Raw genomic sequence first — 9,588 nt, 5'->3', positions numbered from 1 at the left:
TAACGTTTCGTTGAACGGCATGACAACCTTAGCTAGGCAGCCTGCGATGGCATGTGGCCATGCAGCGACAGCAGTGACAACACTGCCTGCGGCTCCCAGAATTCGATTAGGGGCTCAAGCGTCGGCGGTGCAGACGGCAAACACAAGTGTGGAGAGGGCGAGAACGCCTGCTGACTTGGAAACCGCACTAAAGATATTCCCGAGTTCCCCTGGGAAAGTAATATCATCGACAGCACCGGCACGAGTGACAGTATCAAGAACAGGACCGTCGACAGGAAGAGCGGAAGGAGGGCCGAGTGTCTCTGCGAATGGTCTTCCTGGAGACTTACAAAGGCCTGGACTTTTGTATCTACAAAATCAGGTGCAACAGCTTCAGAAGCAAATCCATCAGCAGCAGTGTCTTCAGCTGCAGCAATACCAACAACAGCTCCAGTTGCAGTACCGCCAGCAGCAGCTGCTTTCGCCGCAGCAGCAACAGCATCGACCAGGACAGCAGCAGCAGCATCTGCAGAGGCCGTTCGAAGTCCGCGGACAACACGAGACCAGTGAATCAAGACTTTCACAGCAGCAGCAGACCGTAAAGCCGGAGGAGATTAGTGGAAAGCGACAGCAGCAGGAAAGGCGGACAACCGAGACTATCTCTTACTGTGGTAGCCTCAGAGCCTTATTCTTTGTGTAAGGCGACGGTGCCTCCCAATCATACAACGAAAACGACTTTCTTCGCTCACGACTCTGGCAAGCAACAGCGCTGCGAGTCGACGACTGCCACTTCCTCTCCCTCTACCAGAGTTTCTCCAGCGCAACTACCCACTCAAATGGCCACGCAGCAGCACCAAACACATCCGCAGCTGCAACAGCGGGAAGAAGCGCAGCAGAATCCGCAGCAGCCGGAAGCGGAAAGGCAGCATGGACAGCATGGCGAACAACCAGCCTGGAAAGAAGCCGGTCTAGCAGGCTCGCAATCATGCTACTACCATCGCGCATTAGCACCAGCCACGCAGCAGCGGCCACAGCTGCAGCAGACGGCTGGAACCATAGCGGCCTATGAAGACGCTCCCACCCTTGAAAACAAGAGTTCTGCACACCACCCTGCACAAGGACAAAGAAAGCCGCTAAATTCTCTTCCTCTGTTGCAGCTGCGTGTGCAGCAGCAAGGGCAGCAACAGCAGCGCCCGCAGCAATCTCCACTGCAACAGCAGCAGGTTGAAAAACTACAGAACACAGAACGTTGGGGCTTCGAGCTGCAGATGCGTAGTGCAAAAGCCAAAGACCTGTGCAAGGGAGAGAAAAGCAAATCGTCACTCAGTGAAGATTATTTGTTGCTGCGTCCCCAGCAGCAACCATCGCGGGCTACGATTACTAAGGAGAGTACGCCTTTGCCTATTGCAGCCTCATCGACGCCTTCACAGGGCTGCGAATGTTTTGTCACGAGTGTACATTTGCTCATCGGAACTGTATTAGGGTGGCGTCGCTGCTTTCGCTTCTCACATTACTACTACTGCAGCACAGTATGCGCGGAATGAACGGGCGGGTGTGCCGGTTGTGATGTCATCCGAACGACTACTTGCGTGTGTGCAACCGTGAGCCGGCTCTCGTCTGCCCCAGGTTCCCCTTTGTTTCAAGTGATTTAATGCACTCAGCCACATAAGTCCCCCGGCACGCCTCCCTATTATGTCTGTATACGGCTCTACATCAGGAGTATAGTATGGGACCACTCAATACATAGGTATAGAGGTCGCTAGCCACCGCAGCTTCATTTGATAGAAAGGCTTGCATGACAGTATCTGTGACTGCTGCTGCTCGCGATGCCTAAAATTTATTTGCTGCTGTCGGTGCTGCTCTTTCACATATGTTGCTTGTAACTTATGGCGACTGCTGCACTGTCTATATTTTCGAATTCCTACTAGAGCGCTGCAGTTACAAGGGCCGCTGCTCTCCATGTTCGCACGTTCTTACTCGAGTTTTACGTCTAGAGTGATTCCGGCACTCTTTATGTGCGCTGTCCTACTTAGTCTTCTCTAACTATTTCGCCTGCTCCACTCTCTATTTGCGTCGTCAAACTACACTTCTGCATATCTTTGCGGCAGTGGTGTCTTAGTGCTACCTGAGGGGCGCTGCGCAAATTTACGGCTCCTTTGCTTAGAGATCGAGAAAGAAGGTGCGTGGCTCTCCGTGAAGGGTTGTAGAACGATTAGATAGAGCAGTTTACCAGTAATATTGCTGGTGCACACTTCCAGTGTGGGCAGCAAGAGCAGCAGGTGATGCTTTTGTGTCTGAATTTCAATCCTGTTATAACTGTGAGCCGGCGGGCCAGCTCCGGCGCGTGAGCGTCACCATAGTGCTGCTGCTCATGCCTTCCACTGCGTAGTCTTCTGCATGCGTCTGCGCGCCCCAAGTGGCTGCTGCTGCTGCTTTCCACACTTCTCGTGGCTGGCATTCGTCAAAAAAGCAACTCTACCCTGATTCTGTCGTTCCAGTAGTTATCAATGTTACATGTAGTGCTAGTCGGAAGGAAAGTCGCATCTACACGTGCTGCAGATTACGTGGCTGGAATGCTAGTGAATAGTCATCTGCCATAGTACGAGGCTAGTGGTGGAGTGCGTAATGGTATTGCTGTTGTTGTTGTTGCCGTTACGCCCCTAATACTCTCGCATATCGCTGCTGCGGACTTTTTTAGTCTGCCATTGTTTCTGTTAAGGGCTATTCCGCCTAGCCGCTGGACCTTGTGTGGTGGTCGGGTGCGCCTAATAGCCGCTGTTGCAAGCCTTTACAGTCTTTACATGTATGTACAAATCTTTTCGTCTGAGGCAGGCGGGTGCAACAGCAGCATGCATTTGGGATGGCGTATAAATATAGCTGCTGTGTGCATGTACTGGAGGGTTGCGGGATTTGCTGACCCTTGCTGATGGTCAGTGATTCGCTGACTTGCGTGTCGCAGTTTGTGTGTATAGACCGGAGAATGTAATAGCTGCATGTGGGCGGGGGCTACGTGTAAACAGGGGGAAGAGTGTTTTTTTTCCTGCAAAAAATCAAAAACACAGAAGAATGTTTGTGTATGACACTTCTTATGGCACGCACTAGGAGCTACGAGCTCACGTTTCGAACACCAGTATAAGAGAGAGTAAGACATTGGTATAAGTAGCTGACTGCTTAGAATAAGAAAGCATATTGTTGTCTCCCTATATGTGCCCACGAGGTGGCCCCTACTGACATGTATACTCAAGGTTCACTCTCTCTCTCTGCATATATCTCTCAGATGGCCCTCAATAGTTACAAGCTATTGCAATACAGGCCGTTAGCCACATACTGTATTTCTGTCTAAGTGCTGCGTCACATATATGTGTATCTATGAGAGGTTTGAACTGTTGCTGAAATCTTACTCACTACATTATAGATCTTCTTTTTGCAGACAATCGCCACCACTAAGAATTAGGCTGCTGGTGTGTATGCTACGAGCAGGGGAATAACGGAGAGGCAGTTGGTGGGGCTTTCCACAACTGACTGTATAACGCAATGCAGACAACTATTTGCACATATTCCTCCTAAGCTGTGTGCCGCGTCATACATATGGAGAGATTGCAAGGAAAAAAGACTAGGAGCTAGCCACATCCCCGTGCTGCTTCGCTGCGCTGCGTTTCTGTGTCGCCGCCACCCCACTCGCTCTCTCTCTGTCGTAGCGTGCTGCAGCGTGATAAGACCATTGGCTTAGAGGCTGTGACTGGCCAAGTATATCAGAGGTGCGTGTGTAAATATTACAAAGGTAAGGTGCGCTGTTGTTGCAGATACAGTTGTGAGGATGACACGTGATTTCACGGACATACCATCCCACAGACACTTAGAACAGACACGCACACACGCACCGTGTATTGCTAGGGAGTTTCTATGCTGCTGATAGTCTGCAAGACCGACTGACGAGTAGGTGTTCTGCACTAGGTCTTCCAACAATGGAGGAATGGACGAGTCAGAGCAACTGAAGTCGGCAGCTAACATCAGCCTTCATCAAGAGGTTTACTGTACAAGAATACATCAGGCAGAGAGCAATCAAAAAGACTCCGGGCGTCTTCGGCAAATCACGTGTCACGTTGTTTACAGGGACTGGGTCATAATATATACACATCGAAGCATGCACGTATGCGTGGGTCTAGTGGTGCATCTCTCTGTGCAGAAGAGCGCTTTACTGTATGCGTCGCGCGTAGCCATTACGCGCTTTCCTGGCACCAGCGAGTGCATGACGGCACAGCGTCCTTGTATGGATGTCACTCTAGTGGACAACCAGAGAGAGAGACAGGAATGAACTAGAGCAGCGAAAATTTTTACGGCAAGACGGAAGCGTGTTTGAGCAGCATAACATCATAACGCCCACGTTATCGGGTGATGCGACACTATTACGCAATCGATAGCCTCTATCACGGGCAACAACGTGCTTCAGATCCTTTGCTGTCGTGGAGCGTATTGTCTATACTGAGCCGTGTTTACCGATGGAAGGAGCAGCTTTCTACTTCTTGTGACATGTTCCTGCAATATGCTTACATAAAATTCATTTTTCGTTGCTGTTTTCCTTTTGGCGGTAGTGAAGTGCCAGCACACCATTGGTTTTACGGAAAGGTCTACTTTCTTTCGTCCTGCCCCTCGTCTTGCCCATGCCGACGTTTGCTAAGTCGCTTCCAGAGATACTTCAATTTCTATATTTTTCTTTCCTTCGCCAATAAAGCGTCACCACACAGTCCTTACCATGTGGAAACTCGCGGTTGTTTTTCTGCACCATTACTCGCTCAAAAACAGTGCAACAACATCCCGCCCAGCCCCGCACGATGCAGCGCTTGTTTTCTTCCCTTGCTACCCTCCATTGCTGCTGCTGCTGCTGCTGCTATTTTTGTCAGCTTCCTCTCTTGTTTCCACCACTACGACTGCTGCTCTTGCTGCTTTGGGGAGCAAATCACACTGTCAGCGCTTCACTGTTTCAGCCTACACTAGCATATATATGGTCGCGTCCCTTCAGAACCCCCCCCCCCCCTTCATATCCGCAGAATCCCATACAAGTATTCATCCGCAAATATTCGTGTATGCATATCAATATGTGAATGCGTACGCATATATATATATATACATATATATGTAGGTATACGTATATATTAATATGTATACTTATGTACATATATATATATATGAAGGAAGGAGATCTGTGGAGACTCTGTTTATAAGGCCTGCGTAAGGCTTCACAATATAAACACGCAGCGGGCAGGTTGCTTCGTTCCTGTTGCTGCTGCTGGTAATAAGATGGCTCCAATTCTGGAGAACACTACGCGTGCCTACTTCTGTTCGTATGCTTCACCGTCATTTCTGGCTGACACATGCGGCGGAGGGCACGCGTGTAGGTCGTCTACGTACACGCACACAGAGAGCCCGCTTCATATAATATGTGCTTCGTGTCGCCGCTGGCTTGTTGCTGCTTCTCGGCTTGATGACCGCACTCACGCCTGCACAAGGGGGTAGAGAGTCGGCACAGATGGAACGGGGGGAGAGCAATAAAGAAGGATAAAAGCGACAAGCACTATCCTGAGAGAGCACAGTGGCTGCTGTTGCTACTGCTCGTTTCCTGCAGACCCTAAATTTGTCAGATACCTCTGCTTCGCCTCGGCCGCCGGCACCGTCGGGTTGCTTCTCGTTTGCTCTCTGCAAGTCTCACTTGCCATTCTCCAACCCGCGACATACGTACTTGTTCTTGCGCAAGGGTAAGAGTTCCTAATATGGATAACAAACTCTCCTCTGCACAAAAATTATTTAAAGTAGCGGATGTATTGTGCATATGTATTTATGTGAATATTCAACTACTCGCGTATTATTTGTACGTGTGTACATGTGTGCTTAATGCGTGCGCACATGGATGTATGTGTGGGTATCTGTACGGATTGTGTGTATATATGTGCGGTATATAAATGTATCTGTGCATATCTCTGTGTGTTTGTCTGTGTAAGTCCGTATGTGCGTGTGTGTGTATGCGTTTACGCGTTCGTGTACGTGTGCCTCTCTTGTGTGTAGTTATGTGGGTGTGTGTGCCTGAACGTGCGTATCTTTCGCTTGTTGTCTATCTATGGTGTTAGATGTATATGTATGCGCGTTTGCGTTTATGTCTGTACGTGCTCCTATGCATGTACGTGTGTGTAGCTCGTGCACGTCTTGATGATTGCCTGACTCTTTCTGGTGGGACCATCACGCGTATTTAAGGCCACCCTCTTGTATTTAGATATCATATCAACGTTGCTGAGGCAGCGACGCCATGAACTGAGAATACGAGAGTTCGTAGGTACGTGCAAGGCCCTATGTGGCGTCAACATTGAACAGCACACTGGTGTTCAGGATCGCCTCTGTTATTTACAAGGCGCACATACACAAAAACACGCGTCCACATACACACCCAGACACACATACTTACACGTACGCATATACACGCGTTAGTCGCACACATACACACATCTACACGCACAGAGGCACACATCCAGACATTTACACACGCATACACATGCAGAAATGTGAAAAAAACGCATCCATACATACACAGACATGAAGATGTATATGTTCACATAGGCACGTAGACACCCGCATGCACGTACACACATACACAAGTACTTACTCCTACACCCTGACAAAACACAAACACACACATGGGTATCTGCACATACAAAGACACCTATATCTCTTTCGCAGCCTTGTTTCATGTATCGTCATGGGAACAGAACGCTTTTGTGGATTTTGTGGACTCTTCGCTAGATATTACGTGCGCTGCGCTGCGCTCAAGGCTTCTCCTTTGAGACAGCATTACGCTGCCGTTGCTCCTCTTTTCGCTCACTGGGGCTTCTCTTGGCCCCTTAAGGAGCTGGTCTCCGCCGCAGTGCAGCGGCAACTGAATTTCGTGAGTGTTTATATGTCTTTTTAGTTGATATCTTTGTGCATGATCGTACAAAAAAAAGAGAGCATCAGGTATTATGTTGGTGCTACTATGTACATTCAGGGCAGCAGCTTCTCTGGCGCTTCTATGGGAATCTCGCGGACTTCCGCATCTGCAAACGGCGCAGCAGGCACTTGCAACACGTTACTGTCCCTTCCTACTTCACCCGTTGTATAAGGGCCTCTTCTATATGTACCTCGGTAGGCTTCACCTACTGATAATACTTCCACTTGTACTACTACTAATATTATTTAGCGGGTTTGTGGAAGCTGTTCTATACTACGTGAGCAAAGAAGCCACGGCGTCGGTTAGTTGAGTAAGTAAGCTGCAACGTTTACTAAGGATCTCATGTAGCGCGTCTAAAATTACATCTACTCGGGTGAACTGTGGCTTTCACCAAGCGAGCAACAATTATATATATATATGTATTTGTATGTTCACACATCAGCATAATTGATGTATCTGTGGGGTCTATTCCACATTTACTTGGGTAGGCCTTGGCTTGCATCAACCACGACAATTTGAATATCAACATAATATCTGTATACATATACACAGGAATATAATTATTACAAATATATATGTATAGGTTTTTTCTATATTTGACTTAGCAGTTTATGGCTTCCACCCATAGCCGCCACATAAAATGAGAATAATCGCAGCAGTGAAGCGACAGTGTTACCCCCTCAAGTAGACGCAATGCGTGCCCCCTCCAGGCACCTGCAGCGGCTTAGGTATTAGCACCGTTCACAGCTGCACCAGTAACCGAAACATCAGCAGTAGCAGCCACACGAGCAGCCTTAGCTGCTGTTGCAGCCCCCGTGGCAGTAGCTGCTGCGTCCATAGCAGCAGCAGGAGCCACAGCAGCTGCTACAGCGCAGATAGGCAGCTCTCCGGCTGGGCTAATAATCTAGGTTTATACTTCGTTTCATGCTTGAGTCTACCACAAGGGGTGCTTCCTCCTGAGTTTCCTCCAGTAACTGGTGCAGAAGCACGAGAAGGAAAACAGTGCACGCGGTGGTTTCCAGTTTTTCGCATGTAGCGTTTTTGAAGGAGTGCTCTCACCCACAGACACGTGCACATACATACGTGTAGGAGGGCGGGTGTATATGTTTTCCTATGGAGACGCGCACACACGCGTGTATTCTCTCCCCGTGTTGCGTGCGGGTTTGTGCGTGTGTGTGTACGTCTGTGTTTGTGTGTATTATGTATGCCTGTACGTCGACTCTGTGTATGTGAACTGCGCGTGAACTATCTGCATGCCCCCTTATGTCTTGATTGTGTGTATCTGTACGTGTGGGGTGTAGGGGTATAAGTGTGCCTGTAACAGCACTCCCATTAAATCCTTGATCAACCGGTCTGAGTGCTACCGGGCCTCTTGCCCCCCCCTCCTCTTCGATTGTCTCTTACAGCATGCAAGCATACAGATACTTTGCCAACATGCAAGCGTGCGAGTAGGTGCTTACGTGTGCTCAGTCTTTGGGTGTATGCATTTTATCTGAGTCTGTGTGGGCGAGTGTCAGTATAAAGGTGTGTCGTTCTGTGTTCAACCTGAATCCTTATGCTTCTGTAACTGTGGGCCCCCACACCCGTTTGACTGCCTCTTGCTGGGACTTCTGGGTGCCTATATGTACGTGCGACACATAAACCGGCTCTCTTATGTGCCGGTGCGTCTTGAGTCTTTAAGCCTCACTTTACTTATTTTGCGGCTTACTCGTCAAGGGATGTGCTGCAGGAATCGCTGTGTGTCACTGCTGCAGGCGCCGTCAGTCTCGCTCTCCAAGCTGCAGCTACTATGAACTACTTCTCAGGTAACACTCTACATACACATACAACACAAAGGCATATGCTTCCTCAACATGGGAACACGGGAGCACATGTACACACACACACATACCAGTTTAAGACAGAGACACACGCACACACTGAATCAAACACACACACACGCACATAGACATACGCACAGATGTCCACAGACATACACGTACACACGTAGACTAAGGCCTATCTACAGCCCGCTCAAATGTGTACGCGTTTCAGGCGCAGACATAAGGCCCGATGCAGGCATGTAGTATACACGAAGTTTGTAGTAGTGCCTTGCATTAGTATGTGTACCTGACGATGGCTACAGCACACCATACATATACGAATACAGACACTCCTACGTGGGCCTGCATTTCAAACTCTACATCATTGTGCATACACAAAATCTGCTGTGCGCTCCCGTCCGTGCTCACACTCCCATACATACACTAAACCTTCATGCACGTCACATACACATATTCTTGTTCATATCACCCGGAATATCGCCACAAACGCACACAATAACACACAGATACGTATACACATCTGTCTCTAAACATATATATATATCTATGGCTACATATATATGTGTTGAAATGTAAAGATCAGAGTGTATGTACCTGCCTGTGACAGCGGTCTATAGTCATCCGCACGTGCAAGCTCTAATACTTAGAGGGGGTATATACGTCTGTAAAGTGCTTATGTGTGTTTGTCTATGATGTGGAACAAAGCCATATATTATGCATGACAGAAGAGATCTAGCTGAGGTTTCTGTACCCGACTCCCTAAGAGCTCTGCCGAACACGTACACGTCCGTATGTTTGACGGTGCAAATGTAT

This window comes from Ochotona princeps, unplaced genomic scaffold, assembly GCF_030435755.1.
Source record: "Ochotona princeps isolate mOchPri1 unplaced genomic scaffold, mOchPri1.hap1 HAP1_SCAFFOLD_2682, whole genome shotgun sequence".
Taxonomy (NCBI): Eukaryota; Metazoa; Chordata; class Mammalia; order Lagomorpha; family Ochotonidae; genus Ochotona; species Ochotona princeps.
The sequence above is the reverse complement of the archived record's forward strand: the minus strand, read 5'-3'. Positions refer to the sequence as shown.